Here is a 25,734-nt window from a genome sequence, read left to right as displayed (position 1 = left end):
AGAAATTGATGCCGCTAAAAGTAAATACCACTCACGTAAGCTTTGCTCTTTACTAAAATCAAATCCGAAAATAGTCTGGAAAGAAATATCCCCATCACGAGATACGATCAAGATCTTGCTGAAAAATAACAACCTAGCCTCGGTTTTCGATTAAGAGTGTCCCACTGTATTAACCGATTCTTCACTTCCGTATTCACCCTGGAATGCCATGGTAGCATCCCAGATGATCATGAGCACGATTGGACTAATTTGCAATCATAGAAATAACTATTGCTATAAACGCCTGATACACCACCATAAAATTTAAACGTGCGCAGGTATTGATAGTATCAACTCAAAAATACTAAAAGACACCATTGCTTGTTCGAGAAACATTTCATACCACGTCTTCCACCAGTCATTACCATCAAGTCAGTTACCATCTTATTGGAAAATAGGTAAAATTGTACCAGTTCATAAAACCGGCGGCGAAGGTTCGCCCAACAGTTATCGCCCCATTTCCTTAACGTGGGTGTGCTTGAAAATGCTCGAACATATCATTGCATCACACATTTTCAGCCACCTTGAATCTCTTCAGTTTTTCGTTAGTAATAAGCATGGCTTCTGAAAAAGTTTGTCGTGTGACACCCAGCTATTTGAATTCACTACTGATCTGCACCATAACATGGACAACAGCTTACAAACCGATTGTGCCTTTCTGGACTTCTCGAAAGCATGAGCCTCCTCAGGCCCAGTGTCCACGTACGTGGACATTGGTTCTGAATTTCTGTAGCAAAATACGGCCGCCCCAGCGTAGGGAACGGGTGTCTACATCGGAGGACAAGACATGTAGCGCCACCTCTGATGCAGCCGTGAACTAACAATGCCCCGGGAGGAAAACAACATGGCGGAGATCAACGCGAACTTGTTCTATCGAAGGCGCAGAGGTGAGAAACAGTTTTGTTCCTATCAAATCTTTGCAACGAACTAAATTAGTGTATTATTACTGCTTTGAATGTTTCTGGAAACGATCGGTACTATTTTTGGCGCGACCCGGCTATGTGTTTGTAATTCGCGAAGCTTTTCTCGAAATGTCCACGAGCAAGGACGCTGGGTCGCTATTCATATTTTTTGTTGAATTTTTGAGGTCGGCTCCGCGCGTTTGTGTCTTTAGAGTTTATCAAATTTTGGTGCAAAATTTGAGCCCACCTTTCTTTTTATCACAGGTTTGTCTAACAAAACCGCGGAGGAAATCCTGCTGACAATTTCTGATGCCGAAAAACTGTGATATTTCGGGATCGGAGGACGAAAACCACGTGGATGACGCTTACAACGTCGATACAGAAGAATACGACGAAGAGCAGTCAGGAAGTGATGATGATGATGTTCCGGGGCCTGGTGTTCATCCTCCACCCACGCTTTGGAAAAAAGCCACATCTCAACCTGACAATAACCTGCCAGATATTGAAGGTGGATGCACATTTCTCGAAGAGCGCTCAGAATATGGACCTATTCAGTATTTCAGACAATACTTTGAAGACCTTGTTCTGGAACAGATGGCAGAAAAAACAAACCGTCGGATACTTCAGGAGCGCGGAGTAATCGCGAAGATCACCACAGAAGAAGTCAAGAAATTTTTTGGCTGCTCCATGATGATGGGAATATTCGGGTATCCAAGAATCCGGTTTTTTTGGAAGAGAGGTTTAGCCGTTGGCATCGTCGCTGATGCAATGTCTCGAGACCGGTTCTTTCTCATAAGGTCTAACCTTTGTTGTGAGCTGCAAGCGGACATCTCTGATGAAGACACAGCGAAAGAGAGACTATGGAAAGTTGCGGTTTTTGTTGAGATGGTGCGCAAAGGATGCTTGGCCCTGGAAAGGCCAAATTGCTTTTGCATTGACGAGCAGATCATACCCTTCTCAGGCAGGTGTGGTATGAAGCAATACGTGCCCAACAAGCCAAATGCAGTGGGACTCAAGAACTTTGTCCTCGCCGGCAGAGATGGAGTGATATACGATTTTGCCATCTACAAGGACCGGGAGACATTCCCTGACATGGGTCTTGGCGTGTCTGGGAGCTCTGTCCTGGCTCTAGTACAAACAGTGCCCACTGGCTCCACAGTCTACTTTGATAGGTGGTTCACCTCCGTTTCCCTCGTGGAAGAATTGGTCAAGAAGAACATCTTCGCCACTGGGACGGTAATGAAAAACAGGCTCCCAAAAGACGCAAGCCTTGTCAGCGACAAAGACATCATGAAGAGCCCATGAGGCACAGCTGACCAAAGGACAAGGTCAGACAATGCGGTGGCTTGCATAAAGTGGGTTGACAAGAAGCCCATTGCAATGGTGTCAGCTGCCTTTGGAATAGAGCCAACAGACACATGCAAAGGTGGTGCAAAAAAGAGAAGAAATATTTGGACGTGCCTCGACCATCCGTAGTCAAACACTACAACGAGAAAATGGGGGGAGTGGAATTAGCCGACCGCATGCTTTCCTTCTACAGCCAAAGAAGCCGCAACAACCGCTGGACGATGCGCACAATGTTGCACATGATGGACCTCGCCTGTGTGAATTCTTGGCTACAATACAGGTCCGACAAGTTGGCACAAGGGCTCCCCAAAAGAAGCGTCATAGACTACCTCGATTTCAAGCTCTGCATAGCTGAACCTCTCATTTCCGAGAAGGCCACCGACCTTGCTTCCGACGATGAGGATGGAGCCGTCATGGTTCCAAGGAAGCGGGTGACGGAGCTGCCTCCTGTAGGTTTCCGAAAGAAAGACGCCATGCATTTGCCACTGAAAGACGACTTGCAAAACGCAGCAAGGTGCCGCAAGCCGGGCTGTAATATGAAGACTCGACACCGATGCTCCCGGTGCGATATCTACCTCTGCATCGAAATCGGCAGGAACTGCTTCTTTGAGTTTCATGCATGAAGAAATACGTCAACACAGACCCAATGTCCACAGGTGTGGGCATGCGTTTTATAGTACTTTGAATAACAATACTGTAAGAAAAATTTTTTATCGTGTTTTTGGTGGCCAAAGAAGTAATAAAAACCACCAAACTAAGCTTTTTGTTTGTGGGAATTTTCTCAGGTCTGAGGAGATTAGACCGTGTGGCTCATTCTCGTCCCAAAACAAAATTATCAACCCTCCATCTACATTCACCAACATTATCATGGCTTCCCAACTTTATTACATTTCGTCAGCAGTTCACTGTTGTCCACAATTTTTCTTCCACTCTTTTGGACTTGACTTCTGGTGTACCGCAAGGCAGCGTTTTAGGCACTTTACTCTTTTTAATAAACATCAACGACTTGGGTACAAATTTCACATTATGTGTTCTGCTCTTTTTTAATGATTTCATTATATGCCGTAAGATAATACATTCTGATGATCATCTAGCCTTTCAAAATGATATTAATCTGATTACAAGCTGATGTGACACCTGTCTCATGACACTAAATTTAAAATGCTATGATGTAATGACATTTAGCCGTAAACGTATTAGTCTGATTTTCCGTATACCATAAACAGTAACGTGGTAATGCGGGCGTCGTCGTACAAATCTCTTGGCATTTCTCACTTCCAATTTGTCTTGGTCGCACCACATCTCTAGCGTATGCGCAAAAGCTTCTAAGTCACTTGGTTATCAACGACGCAACTTACGCAATTTCCCGTCTAGTGTTCGTAAACTTGCTTTTCTAACATTCATCCTTCCACAGCTGGAATTTTCTTCTTCTATAAGGTCTCCGCATCGAAACCATCTAATTGACATGCTTGACTCGATTCAGAATCAAGCTGCTCGTTTTAGATCATCTAACTACGACCGATACGCTAGCATCACCCAGATTAAACATGAATGCTCCCTTCAACCGTTACACATACGTCGCTCTTTAGCACATTTATGCCTATTTTATAAATATATTTACCCCTCCAGATGGTCCGAGTTTAATCTTCGACACCCATTTACCACGTCACGTAGACGGTACAACAAGTTCGGCATCTCACGGATTTATGGTATCACGCATGCCTTTGATTCATCTGCCCTCCCACGTGCTGGTATGCCTTTGGAATGATCTCCCCGACGTTATCACACCTGTTTCATTCCCCGAAATCTTTCTACGTCATGTATCTGATCATTACGCACCGTAATTTTTCCCCTGAACTTCAATTTTTGTGCACTTTTTATTTCATGTTGTTTCTGGATTTTGGCGATGTTCATTATCTCCGAAGTGCTCATGTTGGCTGTGTCATTTATGCAGTCACCTTTCTGTGATTCTATACTTACCTACTTGCAGTAGCTATAATACCATTTTTGTTAACTTGAGTTCGCCTTCTTCAAACATTGCATTTTATGCGTTTTGACTCCTTACTTGTGTTTGTTTTTCTTTTGTTTCCCTTCATAAATGATGTCCTCCCCCTTACGCTATGCCCTTCCATGGGACTGTATGATATCCTGAATAAATAAATAAATAAATAAGTAATAAATTATCAATATATAAATAAATAAAATATAAATAAATAACTCAATAAATAAATAAATATTTCTAACAATCTTTCTTGGAATACACATGTCGAATACATTAGAAATAATCCAAGTCGCACTTCATATTACTTACGCAGAAACTTCTCTTTAGCTCCGACTAACCTCAAGCTTTTACTTTATCAAACACTGGTGAGACCTAAGCTTGAATATGCGTCATCGATCTGGGATCCTCATACTAAATGCCTCATTGACAGCATCGAGGTGATACACAATCCTTTTCTGATGGAGGCGAAAAGCAAAAACGCCCGTGTGTACGAGATTTCGGCGCACGTTAAAGATCCCCAGGTGGTCAAAATTAATCCGGAGCCCTCCACTACGGCGCGCCTCATCGCCTGCGTTGCGTCGGCGCGTTAAACCCCACAATCAATCAATCAAATCAAATCAATGATACACAATCGTTACGCTTGCTTTATCTTGTCGCACTGTTTTCGTGCGCCAGAGTTACCAACATGAAACTAATCTTCACTTTCCCGCCCTTTCACTGCGCCGTAAAATCTCTCGCCTTTGCCTTTCCATAAGATTTTTCATTGTATCCCCTTACTCAGCAACATCCTCTTGCAGTACCCATCGTACATATCCTCTCGCAACGATCATCAGTTCAAAGTAGGCGTTCCCAGCGCCCGCACCAATGAGAATTTTGAATCATTCATTCCAAAGAATCCACGCGAGTGTAACCACCTTCCAGCCTCTGTTGCAGCTATAAGTGACGTCACATTGTTTAAAAATGCGCTTGCTAACCATTTGATGTAAGTTACCCCAATATATCTACACGGGCTTTTCTGTTTTTGTTCGGTTATTTGTGCGTGTGATTCGTTGGGGCAACCGTGCCGAGTATTGATCTTTTTTGTGAATCTGCCGTTGTAACTACCCTGTATGTTGCTTATTGTTTCCGTATTGTTATAGTTCATTACTTTTCAGGCTGCCATTGTATGTAAGTATTTCTTATATGCTGCTTTTTGGTTTCCCGAAACTTGTACACCCGCTCTTCTCTGTTATGCTTTCGCCCTAAGAGTATAAAAAAATAAATATATCCCATATATTTCTGTTCTAACAAAAATGCATTACGAGGGCTCCGGCTACAGCAATCAGGAAATGCCATTGGCGTAATCCGACTTGCGACGACGTTTCACGTGGCGGCCGCTCGATCAATAAAGACAGAAGTAAGAGTTAGCAGTCAAGAAAACCTAGGAAAGCAAAGGGTATATAATGGTGGGTCATTGAAAGAGGTAAATACTTCGTAAAGACACACAGTGACGAAACATGCCCGCCGGGTAGGATCCCAACCCATGTCCTCCTGAATACGCGTTGAACTTTTTAAGCAACTACAAATCCAAGAGGGCCCGTGCCTTATTTCGAACAAGGTCCCGCAAGTTTTGCTGAGATAGGATTTCTAACACTGGCCAAGCGCGTAAGAATCTAACAAGCTCCGGCCCTACTAACTGCCCCCACTCTAGCAATACAACCAATAGTATTCACCGCGACTGCAATATATGCTTCGATTACTGCCCCCCCACCAGGTCAGGTAAACACCAGTACTAATTATTTCTCTCACCCTCCGTCACAAAAGAAAATTTTACCGGGCATGTAATGAACCCGGGAAAGTAATGCAAGCTTCCGCCGGACAATCCGTAAGTATGAAAACATACAAGGCATTTTTAGCTGTTCACTAGATTTAAAACACGAATTACAAAAATTACGAACTCCCTGTATTGTGAAAAGGCTAGAAACTAATTACCAACAGCCACGCCAAGATTTCGAGGGACACTGAAAAGGTTCTGCCATTCAGCTCAACTTTCCTTCCCAGGGGAGGCGACAGGTTAGTTTGGTGGCAAGGTATCGGAGGCTCAGCCCCCTACTGTTAGCTTAACTGCGAGAAGCTGTCAAATGCAGTTAATAATACAAAACGTCAGTGGTAAAGTCCTGTCTCTGCACAGTTACCAAAGCACGCAAAACAATTGACTGCTTCCAATATTTGTACATTTATTTCATTAGAAAGTGCTAGACCTGTGAGTGCCTCACAAGAAGATTGCGAGAGTAGATGCAAAGAAATACAAGAAGCGCTGTGGAATTGCCCATGAGTACTGAACTCCGAATCAATAATTTCTCTACGTTGTAAGAAGATATCAAGACTCGTCAAAGACATGTTGTCTCATTCACTGTTTTATCGGTACATCCTAACGTAACACAGTTGTATTTCAATTTCCCAATGATGCTGAAATTGAATACCACGCGGGTCAATACGGCACACAATTAGTCACCAATGCCATATTCAATACGGAAGCCGCCAATTTATGTTGCGGGAAAGAGTTTAGTCATCCGCATCTTCGACGGCTGTGAAGTCGTCTTTGCAGAGGTCGGCGGCATCCAGTGGCACAGCGAACCCGCAGATGTCTCCGAACTGCTCAAGGCAGTGTACAGGCCCCAAGTCTTCGACCTCTTTCGACACCCACAGCGTGCACTCTGCGTATAGCATAATTACATGACATAACTTTTCTCACAAGCAGGTACAGCTGTCACGGTGATCACACGCTACGTGGCGCACTGGCGTGGTGGCAGGTTAACTCACTATTCAGCCTTTTTTTTCTTTTGCAGAAGAAAAGCATGTGCTGCATCTTAAGGAATCATGGCTTTAGTATTTACGTCTGCCTTGTTTTAACATTTCCCATCAGAGCTAGTTACCAGAATTTTATTGGTCCCTATCAAAATTATTTTTCCCGCAAGGGAACAAAAAAGTTTGATACTGGCCATAGTAATGCGCGTATCTAATCAGGGCAAATTTCCATTGTTCGTGGACACAAGGAGAAGAACGTGTAGTGATGGGTGCATGGTTACACACACTCTACGACAGGCAGACAACAAAGAATACCACCTCTTTCCTATAAATGTACCCGCTGTGAGAACCTTTCCCTTGCTGCCTGCGCACAGCCGCTAGGAACAAATATACGACAATCTATACCCTTGTCGTTACCCTTTGTGAAGTCCGACAGTGGCATTTTTGATGCCGCTACATTGGAAAGCTTGCGCAGCAAGATATCGTGGAACAAAAACTACCAAAGGCGACACCTGTAACACAGCGGTCAACACGCACATAAATGCGATACGTGATAACTTACATTCCGGAAGCATTTACTCAAGTTTTAACAGTAAAACGACGCCGAATGTTGGTTAAAAACTGCCTTTGTTTTTTTCAATATTTCATAGGTCCGTGTAAATGTGGCTCGCTGGCACCTACTTGTGTTTTTTTTTATTTTTTTCTTACCGCGGAGACAAGTACGCAAACTTCTTCCTGAGGAGTGCGAAGTCATACTCATTCACTTCAGCTACAGTACCGACAGAAATAATTTCTGAAGTAGAGTGATACTTGATTTACAGAAAATAAGCAGCCAACTTGAAATCTTATGGGAACATTAGTACACAGGTTGCTAAGAAGCAGACTGTGTAGGAAAGCTTCTAAAGAAAAAGTGCAGTTTGCCTAGTTATGGTGACTCATGAGTGTCTGTTTATTCATGTGTCTTAACCTTAGAGCAAATACTATTACAAATTCAGTGGGTAAAACCGTGAAGATAAGAAAAATGTTGGAAAGGCGGCAAAATTAAAACCTTCCTTCGTCGCAAATATTAAGGAGGAATAAATACTTCCCAGGAAAAAAAAACTACACAGACTGAGGACTAACTCACACAGCGCTCGCGGCCCTTGTTTTAGTTGTGTCGGCTAACAATGTTATTTATTGCAATTGGATACTTCACCTTAAACAAAATAATCAAAAAAGTGACTGTTCTTCATCCTTTGAGCACGCACAGGCACAATGCCAGAATTTATGTTGTGGACAGACTGGAATTTTTTGTGGTTTTGAACAGCGCATTTTTGAATAGGTCTTTGTGGTACTGGAAGGTTAATTCTTTCAAATAAAAGGCACAAAAAAATTACTTAAAAAGCATCGTTCAACAAGCTGCCATCCCAAGCTGGTGAATATGGTGTAGACTAAACAAAAAGAAAAAAATTCACATCTCGATTACTATTGGCGGTGAGATGTTTGAGTGGCACCCCCTGGCTCTGACGTCAGCCTATGAACTCGCCGCGCTGTCGTCTGCTACACTCCGCTCGTGAGGGACAGCAGTACCCGTGCTAGAAACCTCCCGCTTTGGTGCTTCAGTGCATTACACAGCGTATTTCCTGAAATTCAGTTATTTTACCAAATTCTGACACCTCCGAATGATTTCAAGCTGTATACCGCACAAATTTGCAGCTCAGGAGGAGAACGAGAACACCTTTCTTCAGAGCGTAGGTCAGATGACCGTGAGTGAGTCGTCCTTTCTAGCTTATTTGCGAGGTTCAATGCTAAGAGCTCCTAGTTAAGTATCCAAATGGGTAGGTTCCCTAAAGTATTTTTGAGGTGCTCTCATGAAGATTCAACAGTTTATAGCTACGCACCAAGCAGTGAGCCTTTACAAACGCATTGCGCAGTGCGAAATAAAATGGCTTTCACCAGTTATTTTGTTGTTGTTGGCTTGTATGGGATGAATGTTTTTTTTCCGTGCCCCATGCACTAATAGTGCTGTATCGTCACAAACGTGTTATTAGGATGACTGAGGGTGTTTGGGAGGCTCCCAATGGTCGTGTGGATATATTCGTGTGGCTGTAAGACATACAGTACCTTCTTCACAAATTTGCGTTCGTTTTGGCTGCGTGCAAAAAGGTGCATATCCGCAGGATGCGTTGTTTATTTACATGGAAATGTAATGAAAAGGTTTCTGCTACGTCACTGCGAAACAGCGCTGACAATGTTGTCCAGAGTCGTGGATGACATGTTTTTCGCACTGAATTTATATCGTAACCATCGTTATCATAACCAGCTTACTCTCAAGCTGCAAAGCTATGGTATGACTACGTTGTTGAAGGCGTGATATACTCGCTAACGAACGCAATAAATGGTATATGGGCCCATTTCCAGTATACAACAAGAATCAGATCCGATGATATGTACAAGCGGCTTTTATTGGTTTTCAAACCCTTTCGGGCTTGAACAACTAATCCTGTCCTACTCGAGATGGGGTACTATAAATTGAAGAAAATTTATTTTACTTTCTTTTCCTGGACGGAGGGCCCCAGCCACTAACCGACTGGATTTCACTGTTAAATAATGATTTGGCTTCCTCCTGCTGTTCCCCCATTTGTGTGCAGTTTTACTGTAACGCCTATCAGAATATTGTGAAGATATGGCTGTGTGAAATGTAGGGAAATATGCCTTCAGGTCTGAATCAGCTGAGCGTTACTGTATTTTTACCGTACACATGACTCGTTTTGCTCAATAAGCCTCCGGACCGGTTAGAAGCCTGGTATAAAACTAACAAGCGCCTATACGCAAATTAGGTTATTTGGAACTCAACCTATATCTTTTGCTGCCCATAGTGCATGTCGGCATACTTTCATGTCAAGACGACGCAAAGTGACGTGATACAATACTTTGGAGCGTTCGGCAAAGTTACGAAAATTGTTTTACCTCGCATACGGATACCGGAAGTCGCAATGCCTTCTGTCAAAGCCAACAGCCATAAAGCCCTGGGAATTCGTTTTCTTTTTGCAGTTTGGGTGTTGTCGGTTATTAGCAGCTTTATGTTCCCTTTGTACGAAACATCGCTGTATACAAAAGCTGATGCATAGCTCCAACTGCTCTAGCTCCGTACAGGAACGGCTTCGAAAGGAATCAGGCAACGCCGCAATGTTTCTTCCGGAGCAATCTCAGACTTTAAATCACCCCCTGAGCTAGTCTTTTATTATGATAAAAAGTGGCGCACAAAAAAATATGGTGCGGAAAAGCATCAAAAGCAAACCGAGCACAAAGAAACAGCAGGGAGAGCGAGTCCGAGTGAAGCAGACGACAATTGCGAGAATATCTAAGCCGACGTCACGGAGCCGCGCTCCGAAGTGCCACGCGTGGTCGCTCTAACCACCAATACTCGATAACGCGGAATTTGTGATCAGCGCGAGCTGCAGTATTCTCGGTCTGGGTGCATACCTGGTGCGTCTTAGGAAGGGATTGCGTGAGCCAGCTACCGCACGGTTGCACGTGCTCCACTGCCGTTAGCTCGAAGCGCTTCACTGCCGCGGGGCATGCGGTTGAAAATTGTGTTTGAACCTCTCGCACACATCTGGCGTGGTTCGGATGACCCACAAACCGAGGAGGCGGCGACCCATGGCGAAAGTGTGAGCGGGAGCCAGCGAAACATTCTGAACCGTGGCGACACTCTGGGAGATGACGCCTTAGCCGCGTGTGCCGCCCTCCATCTCACACTTTGGCAGGTCGCCGCTTCCTGGCTTTCCCTCTGCTGGGCTGGGTCGTCGCTCGCTCGGTCACGCGGGCGCCGCCGCAGCGGCGAAACCCGTGTACTGGGCGCCAAAGCACTGCGCGCTAAAAGGGAAATAAAATATGTCCTTAGCAGACCTTTTGGTGATGAGTATTATGACAGACATTTCAAACACTTTTATGCAAGAAATACCATAGCAACCGCTTATTCAGTAAATTACCGGTGGAACCGTTTCATTGTTCTCTTTCGGGCAAAGAAAGAAGTGGTGACCCTGTTTACCTCAACTTCCGTGCATTTTTATCGTCCGAATTTCGGGAATAACATTGCGTGCGCAACTTTTTTTCTTCTAAAATAAGCCTAATTTCCCTTTTTGTTGTTTTTTACATGCTTATTTTCCAGTTAGAAAGCTAGTTGTTGGCCTAAAATATAAAAGAATTGACAGTGCTACCATAAACAGGTAAACGGCCAGCCAGCCATTCACACTAGCAATGTAAGATGGCAAGAGATGAAAGGAACGATGTAACCATAACTGTGCACAAGCGATTCGACGCGTTCCTAGCCCGGGCAAGGTGAAATCCGGAAGCACCGACAACCACTATAGTATGCGTTGGTATTGAAAACGTCCACTTGCAAACAATGCGAACTTTCATGGCTCTTTTTTTAAGGAAAGTCGGGCCAGTAGTATGAACTTCTAAGCCGCTTTTAGGTAGCTAAAATAGTCATGGTAGGGAAGAAACAAACGTAACTTTAAAAATGCAGTAGGAGAGCCCAGGACCACAAAACTGACTCGCACAGACCACGTTCTATTGCGAATAAACAAACTGAAGGAAAATCACGGCAAGGCACGTGAATTGGAGTGCGCACCAAAGGTGCTCTTCGAGGAGCGTTGGGGTTGTGTGTGGACAAGATCAGAAATAAAGGCATAAACCTCCGCAGAGGATTGAGATTCTGGGGAAATCAGCGGCCTCAATAAGGCAAAATAGAAGTTTCTCAGTCTACAGGACCATGATTGGGCATTACGGCACCACCTGGGCTAAAATAGGGAACTGTGCACCTGATAGTTTGTATTTTTATTGATTTATATGCTTTGTACGTAGATATTCTGTGCCTCCTGGAATTAAATTGCGTTTTCGGGGTCTTTCACAATAAATATTTGTGTTTCTCAATAAAGTTCTCATTCGCTAGGAGTGTGTGGTATTTATATATTTTTGTTCCTTTTCTATAATAGGAATAGCTCACAGCTTCTATAAAATAGTGTTCGTTACATAAACATCAAAGCGGTGATTGTAGTTATTACTAATACACTGATGGTAATTTAGATGTTCTCTGTGAACTGTTTTGAAGAACTAAACAGATGACCACACTTCTGGCGGAGCCCAATGATTGTTTAAAATGCTTTTACAGAGCAACTTAGAGATTATGATGACGCCGTTAGAATGTTGTTATAATCTGACATTTGCAGAAGTAAAAATACACGACGAGGGTAGCAGTGGCACCTGCAAGGTTGGATCAACAAAACAACCCGTTCGGCCTCTGCTCTTCTACAGCGTTCCCTTCTCTTGAATTTCCGGGTGCTGTAAATATTTTTAGTTTATTCGCTTAACAATGATTACAAATCAGTAAATATCGGTCATTTTTGACATTTTCGGACTCTTTTCGGCACTGCTCTGTCACAGTGCAGCGCCGAGATATTTTGTACGTGAGAGAAAGCTGAAGGTAATAAAAATCCCCAATGCTCTTTTCCTTAAACATTCACAACAGTTTTCTATTGTAGCTGTTAGGAAGAGTATACTAGAACTATTCACTCGTGTTGAGCAACGGGTACCCTGAAATCGTCATATGTACTATGTTGATCTTCCCGTTCAAGATTGCAAAAAGGCAGATTTTTTTTATATTCGAAACTACCTGTAATGAGAAGTCTACCACCTTCACCTAAGACTCCGATGCTCCATTTTTTGCCGTCATACGTAATTTCTTGTTGTTTGGCAGCGAAGAAGCAAAGACATGCCCGTACGTGTGAATTTTGAGATAGTTTGCCGCCGTAGAGACTGTTTTGTACACCTAATTAACCGGCCAATTTCTCCGTGCTCACAATGTCATGACGTGGAACGATGACCGCGAGGTCGTTGCAACCTCAATGACGTAAATAATTTTACCCGGAGCGTGGAGGAATTATTAACTGTTTGAGACACACAAATTGTGATTAAACAGTAGTGTCGGTGCTGAGCCATATCGCTTTCTTTCCCCTTTTTTTAATAACGTGTATTTTTAGTGCACGTGGATTAATATTTCTTTGCATAGTAGAAATATTTTGGCTTGCCGATATTTTGTAAATAATGCTTTCTTTTTAATTACGTATAAAATAAAGTGGAACTTCAATAAAAGATGACGGGCCTCGTATGTTTTTCAAAAACTGGACGGCAAAAATACAAGGTGTACTCATAAGACACGCAAAAACACTTGAATGTGGCATTCGAATTAAAACCACAAGTATAAAAATAAGAATATTGGTTCTTTCAGGCACAGATAGTAAAATATAAAAAAATATAAAATATAATGTGTCATCAGTTGCATTTCTTCCAGCAAGAGGCGTCTCCATCTTAAGAACAACTAACTATGTCAATTGTCACCAACATATCGGCAATATTGCGAATCTCTCGTAGCGTTATGGAAGGTAATATACCGAGGGGGTGATGCAGTTCTTCCAAGGTCCTCCATTTTTTCACGACTTGGAACCAACATTTCTGCTCCTTTATAAAGGTGAACCGTCTGAAAGCAGGACCTGAGTAATTGCTGACGCTGTTGAGGAAAATCTGACCAACCACGGGTGGTAATCACATGGAGAAGTTAGATTATATTCGGGACAGTGGACGGAACAGGTTCTTCAGGGCGAGGGGCGTTGTAAAGCAAGCTGCGGCTACTCTTCCTGTGGAGCGGAAAAATTTTCCAACTCTTCGTGGCGAAACGTTTATAGGATATGTTTCATAAAAACATTCTCTCTCTCTCTCCCTTTTTATTAAACGTTGTTTTGGTCAATTATGCGTTATTTGGCAACATGAAATTTGATGGAACAGCACATCAAGGCTTAAAGGTTGGTTCGGATTACTCACCTTCGGCAATGTGCGATGCTTGCGTTATAACGCACTCCTTGTAGTCGGTGTAACGAAAATACTTCACCTCAGGCACTTCGTCTGCGCAAGTGTTAAGAAAAAATAGTCTTACTGATTAGCAAGGCAGTGGCAATTCATGACCAAACAGATATACGCCACGAGCGCTGCCTGTAGGGGCGCCACTGAAAGCCCAATAGGCCTCCTGCGCTTGAGTTTTGGCGACATGCAGCGTCAGTAGTGGCAACTAATCTCGGAATCGCACAACAGATGTCACGCTTCTGACGCTAAGTGCATTTTGTCACTGAGACAAGAAACAAAATGACAAGCTAATGCTGCACCATGTATTCGTAACGGCGACGCAAACAAGCACTGTTTATTAAAAGTGCACGCATAGTGCGGAGGCACGCAAAAGAGCGGCGCACCGCAGCAGGTGCGCCAGTGGACCGCCGGAATGGATGGACTTTTAAAGCGCGATCATCGCCCGATTGCGTCCTGCTTATTTTTTGAGGGGCTGTTGTTGAAAAGTCCTTGTCACCTAGAGTATCAGTTTAAACTAGAAGTTTCACTTCCAATGGTCAGTCAACGTTTGAGTGGGAGAGCGCCGTCACCGTCCCGCCACTTTCGTCGGCGCTGTAAACGTAGTTAGCGCTGCAAAACGTTTTCCCGTATGCCAAGTTGACCGCCGGAAGAGACCAGACTCGTCGGGAATGGGCTGGTGACCATATCGCAAAACAATTGAGAACATCGAGCTCATTTCGCTTCTGTCAACACGCGATCCTATGGGACCTGCGCAGCTTTGTACTACCCGGAAGTACTGCCCGTAAGCCGCTTGCGCAGCGCCCCCTGGGCACCGCAGGAGGCCTATAGCGGCCCATTTCAAAAGCAGTCGTGGGAGTTTCCGCCCGCTCACCACTATCCCCGTTGCTTTTACGGCACATTCACGACTGATATTTTCCCTTTGTCAGCGTTGGAATCCATAGTTATGTGGAGCAGTCACTTTTTTTGAAAATGTGTATTTTCGAGAGTGGAAATGCTTCTGACTCGATGTTAGTGCGGGACATTCGGTCCGCACAAGCGCCAGGTGTGTCAGAGGTCGGCATCGCGAAACAGGCATATGCATGGAGCTGATTGCAATTCCATGGCCCTGAAATCTACTAACAGTACACCCGTAAGCAGCATTCGTTCAGATACGCATGCTACGGCTATACATTACAATTTAAATCGGTTTCGTGTAATTACATAACCTAGCGTATAGCACACCTCGCCACTTACGCTTCATGTCTCAGATATTGATCACTACCCTGAACAAGCCAATGTGCCATAATTTTTACGGGAATTTTTCAAAATAAATACAATAGATAATTCGAAATTGTATGCAGGAATCAGCCCACGACAAATAATTTACTGCTGGGTCATATTGTCGCGAGGTCAGCACTCGCAAACATTCATTATTCTGTACATATATACTCCGCCAATACATCCGCGTCCGCGACTAAACGCTTCATAGAAACATCATCACAAGACATTGGCAGTCTGCGGAATCTGGCATAAAAGTGAAATCAGAGGACCTTATCAGATATCACACTCTTCCGACGACACCTTTTATCGCTTGTGACTACGTATGTACTTACTGTATACTACGAAAAAGGCGTCCGGCAAGTGCTCAGCGAATCTTTAAAGTCGAAATCCTAAATAAGAATGAATGCGCAGCCTACGAAAACATTCATTCCTTGATTTCGCTCCCCGTTTGAACACAATGATCATTAAGCGTTCCCCTTTCTTACCCCCCCCGCCCCTCATGTCTTGCGAAATAGCAGCGCATTTCGCATTCAGTGATCTGGTAATTTGTACCTGTCTTAAGTTTAGACGAACAACTTTAGCATTTTCGAAGGTACACTGTTTTTTTTCCTGTACGAGCTATCGTTTCTCTTAGAGTTGCAGACAATTTATTTTTCTGTGCTTTTATGAACCCACCTTGGTTCTTGGTATAAGGCGCTAATGGGCACACAGTTCATGACGCATTGCCTTGTAATATACTTAACGTTTTCTCGTGGCCTGTATTAACATAAAATGCGCACGTTATTGTCAGGTATTAGGTAAACACATCCCCGAATCATATTTGTCTACGACGTATATATTCAAAACAAAGCCGCATTCGTTGTCCGCGCTGCAAAACGAGAAAACACATCTCACTGTGTCAGTATCAGGTCTAAAGAAGGCGACAAAAGGATTCACTTACTTCTGTCGAATAATTCTATGGTCTTTCGTATTCGGAGGTGACAGTAATGATATGCTGCTGCCGTCACCAAAGCCTGTATGAATGGCGAAGAAGCGCGCACTACCGCGTTACCGGATAGCGCTTCTTGGCGTTCGAGCGCTCTATCAGGACGCGTCTGTTTTTTTAAGCGCCCTAAACGACCTATTTGCTTACAGTCATCACCATAACAAGCTGTTTAGGGCGCCGAAAAGCGAAAGGAAGCGAAAGAGAACAAATATACTGCATGAGACGCTACCGGCTCCTCAGGGGCCATCGCGTGAGCGCCGCGGAAAGAGGCGGCAGGCGGCGCAGCGATCGCGAAGCTCGAGGCGTATACCTGCGGCCAAAAACAGTAAAAACACTAAACATCTTTACAAAAGTGTGCTCTGCACTGTCGCGCCAATTGCTAAGGATTGGCGCAACATGCACTGGGCGTATCTCCGGACACGCATTTCCGTTATTGACAAAGTGGGTGATACATCTTTATTGACAACCACATCAATTCTAAATTTACCATGATAACCCGAAACACGGCAACTGAAACCAGGTGTTAATAAAGTAGCGGGGCTTTGAAATAAAATATATTAATTACGATATATTTTAAGCTTAAAAGGAGCTAAAAATCCAACAATCTTTTTTTAGGATACGAATTACGAGAAAATGAATATTTACAGAAAATATGCATAAGATGTTGCGAGAGAGGGGCCGCTGAGTACGCACGACATCATGGCGGTAAACGGCTACGGCCCTGGTAAACGGTAAACAGGCCCTGCGTGAACTTTATTCCCAGCCCAGTTCAGTGCAAAAGTGCGCTGTAGTGCGATAAACAAATGAATTAAAAATGACCACGTAGCTGAGCACTTCGCTGAAAATGTCGTCGAAAGGCAATAGCCTGCGGTCGCTTCTGCCTCGTGAATGCCTCTCTTCTCTCCACTCCCAACCCATCAACCGTCCCCCATTTGGATTCTTTCGCGATTAACACAGAAGAGGTTTGTTAAAATCTATACGATTTCGCGGAGTTACAGTGCTCGCGCAATCTGCTGGAACCTGTTGTTATCGTTAAACTTAGAGCACCACCACGAGGTCCCAACTCGCCGAGCCATTTTTTGAATTTTTTGGTCAAATTATTCTTTTCAAACAACGTATTTTCATTAGTTCTAGCAAGTATAAAGCGCAAATACATTTTCAAATAAACGAACACTACGACTAGCAGTTGTGCATTGATGTTCTTTTCAAATCTTTCTAATATTTTACCTTCGCTCAACAGTCATGACAAGCACGATGCGTTTTCAGATTCAGTGCGTCGAAAAGGTATTGGCCCTTCAACCTTCACGTTCAACAATCTCTCACTGTTGGCCGGATTTCTGAATCGAGAGACAGACCGACAGGCAGACAAAGAAACATGCAAAGGCGCAGAACAAGTTTCCGTGTGGAAGTAGCCCAAGAAAAACAATCCTCTCTTAAAGGGACGCTCAGCGGGGGACTGATATATGGTACAGCGGAATGTATTTTACAACGCTACTGAGGATGTACACGAGACGACAGCTTGATATTTCTTTTGTGCGTGAGCTTGTACGCTCCAGATCTGTGGGTATGCATGTCGTTTTTAAAAAAGCTCTTGAGTTAGGAGTTCGCGCTTCTGAAGTCGAATATTTCAGAATTCCGAGTCATCGCCAATTCATCGGGGACTGCCGTAGGTGACGGTCGAGGAACTAACTTGACATAAATAACATGGCTTGAAATTGGAGTAGTAAAACGGTGCTGGTTACCCATTCGGAAGACGGCTTATAAACAAATATTCAGGTACAAAAAATGACTAGAGCATACGACATCGCTTGCAAGAATTAGGAAGCCATCATGCTACGTTACCGATTCTTGGCTGAAAATTATTAAAAAAATGCACTTCTTAATGCGTCCCAGAGAGACCCACTGTTCAGGTGCGTTTTATCTGGTTCTCTTTGACGTTCGAATACTTATATATACACCACCCGACAGCACATGCATATTATATTTTCCTATTCCCTCAAAACAATTACGAGTAGGGAGTCAGCGCCTGTCCTATGTCTTCCTTCTTCGGTCCTTCGTCTGCAGGCACTTTTCTACACGAAGGCGAACGCCTAAAACTTGTATATATTTCTGCATTGTTTCGAGGAATGTAATTTTCACTAATTTCAATCTCACTCGCCAGGTTTACATTCTCTCATCCCCTACGCTCGGTTGTATTCTTGTGGTGGGGCCGAAACCAAGCTACAAACTACACACCCGTTTTGAATAAGCCTATAGTCGTATCCCCGCAACTCTGATAGCCTAAAGAAGGCACAAAATATTGAGTAGCCTCCCTTGAACGACCACATAGTTTAGAAGCGAACTATAAAGACTGATTAGGTCACGCTCAAGAAACAGTACAGACAAGGTGAAAAGTTATGGCCGGGATGGGTTTACACCATTTGCAAGGCGATTTGATAAATCCCGTTCTGAGCGCCTATGCAACGAAGCGGCATAGCCGGAAGTTGCAACTTTATCCCTTCGCTTTGTATTATCTGCCTTCGTTACTCAATCAAATAAACGTTTGCCAGATGTTTCATTTGGCGTGTAGAGATGCTTTAGTCAGATTATTAGAGCTATTGAAAACGCAGCGTGACAGATGTCCAAAGCGGCATTATGTTCATCGTAAGGAATAAAGAAGACACCAGCTTTCGTTGGAATCCACGGGAAATACATCTTAAAATATTTATTTCTTCCTCTCTGCCACTTTCTTGTTATTCGTTATCCAAGTGCCCTCCTAGAAAATTGTCCTGATTTCGAGAAAGTGTAATGTAGAATGGCCAATACACTTTACAGGGTACCCGCTTGATGGCAAGAAGTAAAATGTTCATTTTGTACTTCTTCGTGCGCGCGTGCTTCACTTCGGAATCTATAACACGGAGTATTTAAAATAAAAATCTGCAATGCTAGACACAGAAAACTTCCAATTCGATGGTGTACTTTTAGCACACTTTACGCAATGCCTAAAATTAAACTATCGTTTGAATTATACCCACTGACTAAAAGTTGTTCCCATTCCCTTCACTAGCTCGAACGAAGTTCCTTGGTTTTTGAAACAAACATTACGGTATACACACATGATTTCCTGACGAAGTTGCAGTATTTCTTTCGTTCCAAAACGTATTAAAGCTTGGTAAAATATATTCCAACCTACAAGGCTTTTAAATTAATACATTGAAGCACTAAAATGGCTAAAACAGCTTCGATATGTACCTTTTCCAACGGTGAAGTTAGCCGTATCTGGCATTGCGCCTGCCGTGTAGTGGAATGCGTAGTGTTTTCCGCAAAAAAAAAATCACAGCACAGTGTCCAGCAGGTAATTACTGTAAGAGCTGCACATTTTCTGGTAATTGATTTTGTGGCTCACTAGCAACATGTATCGTAGCGGTACCGGTTTTTCTTGGTGTGTTCGCGTAAGTTATATAGCGGTGCATATAAATCTAGAAAACGTTATGTAGTTATTTCAACGGGTATTTAACAGACAAACGCGACATTTAGGTCTCCTAGCCTGGTTTTGTCCATCTGCTGCACCTTTGAGTAATTCAGTTAAAGTCGATGTTATATATTCGGAGCTGCAAATGCTGATATGTGCCTTTCCCTAAACGAAGTTGTTTTTTGACGACCCTTTAAGTACGCAGCTCTTGTGTTTTCATTAACCCAATCGGCGTTGAAACATCGCTCCAGAAAGGGCAGGCAAGGACCAGTGGAACTTGACGTGCTTTGCTGCCGAAGATGAGATTCTCAGTCATGCATAAACGCACGTCGGGGTCAACAAATATCGTCGGTGAGGTATTTTTAAGCACAGGAGAGAAATGACCGAACTTTAAAAGATCAGAAGTTGAATAAACTCACTCCCGAATATCAATTTCTGTATTTTGTGCAGGGTGGAAATGTGTTTTATTTGAAAGCATGGTGAACTAGAATATGTCACCGGTCGTCGCCCACAGCTGCTGACTGCCCAGAGTCTGAGACCCTGGAGCACCTGCTTCTGCTCCTGCCGCCAGTATGATGCCCGAGAGCAGAGCTTGGGGCGGCCGCACTCCAGCGTCTCGGGTGGCCAAGCTACATCCTGATGGCCCTGCTTTTCTCGACGGGCCCCAACTCAATCAGGCGGGAAGCCTTCCGACTTGTCCTGGCCTACCTCGAGGAGACCGACCTCATCAAACGGCTGTAGCCCAGTGCTTAGCGGCCAGCCTTACGCACTCCTTATCTCTTTCCTTCTCTCCCTCTTTCTCTATCCCCATTTATTCTCACCTATCCCCTTTAATTCCCCTCTCCCAGTCCCCGGGATGGGATTGTATGCTGGTGAACTCCCAAATGAGTTAAAATATCCCCAGTCCACTTCTTTTAGACTTTCCATTTCAATAAATCACCTATCACCAACCCCAAGTAGTTCGTTATAAAAACTTGAAGCGAATAAACACTGCTGCAACTACGAATAAAAATACTCCTATTCACCCATAGCGTATTTAAATAGAGTGTGTAAAAGAGTACCCTCCAATTCGGAAACGTAATACTACTGAAAAGTTTTTTTTTCTTTAAATAGCTATGATCTATGCGTCTACGTGTCTGAGGGTTGTGTAGCTGCATTAATAGTCAATAACAATGTCTTCTGAACGCAAAGTTAGTGTGTTTTTGCCGCATCCCATTGAGAGTGCTTATGTCTTCTGAGCATCATATTCTCATGAAGGATGGCGGAATATCGGTTCTAGATGCAAAACACAGCTTAGGGATGTATCAACTACCTTAACATCTGGCCTATGCTCTTTTGGCCTTTTCTATAGTCTTCGCTATGTTAGAACAGCTATTGAGTTGGTATAAGATAGAGAAACTTTAATCACAGTTGAAGTGAGTATATGTGTGGTCGGGGTCTTCAGTACAGACGCCGTTGGTACGGCCGGCTATCTTCGCCCTTTCCGCTAGTGAAAGCTGTGATTTAGGGTAGGAGCTGGCCAGCGTACTCTTCATTGCTCGCGTGAGGGGTTGGGGATGGGGCAAGATCTGTGTTGGCATTCCCACACAATATGATGTGCCTGGGGCTTGGCATTGTGTACACACAGGATCATAAAGAGTAGGATAGATGGACTGTAGTCGTGTTGGGTGTGGGGGCGTATTAGTCTGCAGTTATGTGAGGATGCCTTCCTGTTCTATTGTTGCTGATCGGTGACTGGTGAGTTGCCTCGGTAGTCGCTAATGTTGGGTGATGTAGGCGTTTGTGAGGAGCGGTTGCAGGTGCGCTGCGAATTTTCTTGCGGTGCCCGGTGGACGGTAGAGAGTTCCCTGGCCAGGACGAGTCCGGTCTGGCTGGGCGAAGAGCAGAGTACGTCGGGGTCCATACAATTCTGACCTGCTTTTGTGGGGGTTGTTGAAGCAGCACACGAAGCGCTTATCTTCAAATCCTACCTGCTTGGTATGCTCGGAAGGCGGGTGGACTGTCTGTAATAATTACTTTGGCCTTTGTCTGGGAGAGGGCAAGGGCGATAGTCATTCCTACAGCCTGCTGGTTGTTAGACGACCGGAGCGTCATAGATGACATAAGTTCAATAAAATTGACAGTTGGGCTAGTTGGTTCTGATTCATCGTAAGTAGCGCTAGAGACGGGACACAGAAGAGCGCCGTCGTGTGTGTCTCCTCTTCTGTGTCCCGTCTCTAGCGCTACTTACGATGAATAGATGACATAAGGTCGGTTCCGTAGCTAATGGCCGCAGGTTACTCCATACCTCGGGTATAGCGTCGCGTCTGTATAGATGACGTCTTCTTGTCCTCCATACTGTTTTTCAACGCAGCAGCTCTTGCTGTGCGCCTTTCCTCATGATGTTGTCCATTGAATACCCAGGAATATGTCATTCTTTATAAGTTTTCCGTTCCTAATTGCTCTAGGGGCGACAGAGAGTTCTGAAAGTTTTTGTGTTGCACAAAATGTTATGAAAACCCGCCACTTTATTGTGGTTGCTTTCTTACCCTAACATACTGCAGCAAAACATTCCGGACGATATAATATAGATTCTTTTTCTACCATTTGCAGCAACATTACCGTCAAAATGCCCCGAGGTATCTCCCTCCAAGCAATCTCATGGGCTTTGTAAAATATATTCCACCACAGCCTTTGCTTGATAAGAGAACGATACCATTATTTAAGTAAAAATCACACCCAATGAGTCCCCCTCTCAAAAAATCCAGCGAAAAACCGGGTGCACTGTTTCCGACTCCTCCAAAAATTACTTTCCTCAGCCCATCAAATTCTGCTTCCTCTGTCCTACGCAGTCCTCCGTATAGATTTGTGAGATCTCCAACACCTCATACTACTAGGCACGGCAGTGTTCGGCAAACATAAAGACGGTAAAATCCCGCCACATTCCCTGAGCACTGTGAGAAGCGAGTAGCCATTCCAGGTGCCCGCTCCAGGCTTCGACTATTATAAAGGACTATTGAAGCGGTAGTCTTTCTTTTCGTCCTGGACCGATGAACTCTGTTTCTAGTGATGCGATAAAGCAAGACGAAAGCCTCGGGTTGCTGGAGAACGAACCACTCCTTTTATTCGGGTGTGCTTATATACATGCCGGTGGCAAAGGTGACAGCCTGCCCGGAACACAGTCTACGCATAGGGAGTGCTCGGTTCAGATAACACTTGATGCATTCCCCTCTGTTTGAAAGGAGACAACACGGAAATAAAAACTAACACAAAAAATGCACTTTGCGTAGATTACGTGGCTGGTTCATGTGTACGACAGTCCCGTCGTTATTAACACAGGTTACACATCTGCTTCGTAGCACTTGCACAAAGTTTCTGTTGTAAGTTAGATGGCGAGGGGGTCTACGTTGCCGTAGCGACCTCCTGAGAGCGGGAACAGTTGACGCACAGGTTGGAGCTCTGAAGACAGTAGGCACTGCGGCCCTTGGCACTGGTGATGTTTGTGTTGAACCACCTTCGTCGTCGCGTTCGACAAGTTCTGGAGGATCTCTATCAAAGGCTGCTTGAGTTGGTAAAATGTGTTGCCGGTTACGTCGCAGTAGCCTACCTCCCTCTGTGAAGACGTTGTAGAACCGGGGTTGAGCCAAGGGCTCTATGACCTTTGCTTTTGTATTCCGTGTGCCGTTCTTCACTCGTACGACGTCTCCTTTCCTTAGAGGAGCCAGTGGAGGCCTGTTGGTCTCCATTTGGCGGTGCTTGAAGACCGGGGCTCCGGGCTTCCTTTGGATGCATAGCAACGTCGAGCGGAGGATCCGGCGCTGGAGCAGCTCCACAGGCGATCAGCCGTCGGCTTCCAGCGGTGTAGTCCTGTACGAAAGAAGCCCCAGCCAAACATCTTGTTTAGCTTCCATGCTTTTCTTTAAGACTCTCTTCACTATCTGTACCCCTTTTTCCGCAAGACCGTTGGGCTGCGGGAATCCTGGACTGGAGGTAACATGCCGGATCTCGTACGCTCGCGCAAATGCAGCAAATTTTTTGCTTGCACATTGTGGGCCATTATCTGTACAGACCTCCATGAGGATACCATATCGGGCCCTTTATTAGGGAAGGGCTGGGCCTGATGCCCAGCACAGCAATGCGATCTGTTCGATGCCGATTGTGCACTTTGCTTGACTGAACGTCAAGCCCGCCCGTTCTGCCGCCTGTAGTGCAAGGCGTAGGCGCTCATCTTGCTCTCTCCTTGATGTATCCCAGATTATTCTGTCGTCAACATATACTTTTACACCAGGAGCGGCTTCGAAAATTTCATTAAGCGTCTGCTGAAAGACCTCTGGCGCCGACGAGATGCCAAAAGGCAACCTCAAAAACTGGTAACGTGCAAACGGTGTTGAGAACGTACAAATCCTCGTGGTTTCTTCATCTATCGGGATTTGATAGAACCCAGAGTTCTCATCCAATTGTGTAAAGACTATGGATCCTGCGAGTTCTGCTTTGATATCTTCACGTTTAGGGATTTCGTAGTGTTCCCGCTTTAGACTTCCGTTAATATTTCGGGGATCATTGCAAATCCGGAGCTTGCCGCCCTTTTTCGTACAAAAACAAGTGGGCTCACCCATTCTGTAGGTTCCTTGACTTTGACGACTATTCCGGCTCGCTCCATGCGCTGTAGTTCTTCCTTGAGTGGTTCCTGCAGGGCCAGGGGCACCTGGCGAGTGGTTTGCACGACTGGTTTTGCTTCCTCGCGAAGCACCATCGGGTAGCGTCGCTGAACGCAGCCTGTTCCAGAAAACAAGTCTTTAACCACTTTCAGGGAGCTATTTTCAAATAAACTGTGAACTCGTCGGGAAAGAAGTCCTGCTTGTTCACATGCTTGCAGGCCAAGTATCGCTTGACGTCCGTTGCGCACAATGAAGAAGTCCATTATGGTTTTGCGACTGTAAATTTCCACTTCTGCCCTGATAACACCCAAGTGTTTAATCAAACCCCCCCGTACGAACGCAAGACCAAACTGCTTGGTGCAGTGGTGGCTTCGGGTGCAGTTTTTTATAAGGTCCGAAGGGCAGCAAGTTGGTTTCAGATCCCGTATCCACTTTGAGTCGCACTGACGCATTGTTCACGCGAGATTCTACAGTCCAGTCGCGTTCACAGTTGATCTTGTTAGCCGAAATCTCGAGAACGCCAAAGTCGTCTTACGACTCTTCGAGTTCGTCGACATTAGAGCTCGCCCTACAGGAAACTGCGAAGGGGTTCTTTTTTGCACTTTCTGCATGCCTTTCCAAACGCAGGGTAATTGCGCGGTTCGTGTGTTCGCCCGCATTTCCCACACTTGTAGTCTCTGTGCCTTTCAGAACGTGCCACGGGGCTTTGTTTGCGCACCGGGTCAGCAAGCTTTACGTCTTGGCGCCAAGCTTCTTGGTGCGCTGCTGATATTTCGGCCGCCTTGCAAGTTTTCTCGGCGGTTTCCAAGGTAAGCTTGTTATCTGCTGGCAGCTTCTCTTAATTCAGCATCCCTAGGTCCGAAGACAATTTGGTCTCGGACCATTGAATCAGTCAATGCACGAAAGTTGCATGCTCGGGCTTGGGTCTTCAAATCCCTCAGGAAATGTTCCGAAGGCTCACCCGGCTCTTGGACCCTTTTCCGGAAGACGTACCGCTCGTAGACATCATTTTGCTGGGCGTCGCAGTAATCCTCGAACTTCTTGACCAGTGTAGCGTAGCCAAGGTTGCTTTCGCCTTCCGCAAAGGTGAAGGTGTTGTAGACCTCGATGGCCTCTTCGCCTGCGATACTCAGAAGAAGGGTACCTTTCGCAGATTCCGGGGAGGCTTCTGGTCGGTGGTTTCATACGACGCCAGAAACAGGTTGAAGTTCTGTATGAACAAGTTCCAGTTCCTATCCCCTGTAAAACGCAGCGGGTCCGGTGGCTTAAGAAATTCCATCGCTTTTCTTTTCTCGGCGCTCCGGAACGCACATCAAAATCGGTGAATCGCAACTTCTGACACCATGTATCGCGTGATGCGATAAAGCAAGACGAAAGCCTCGGGTTTCTGGAGAACGAACCACTGCCTTTATTCGAGTGTG

Source organism: Haemaphysalis longicornis, unplaced genomic scaffold (assembly GCF_048455015.1).
Source record: "Haemaphysalis longicornis isolate Haplotype H1 unplaced genomic scaffold, Haemaphysalis longicornis Haplotype H1 scaffold_105, whole genome shotgun sequence".
Classification (NCBI taxonomy): Eukaryota; Metazoa; Arthropoda; class Arachnida; order Ixodida; family Ixodidae; genus Haemaphysalis; species Haemaphysalis longicornis.
This window is presented reverse-complemented; position numbering follows the sequence as displayed.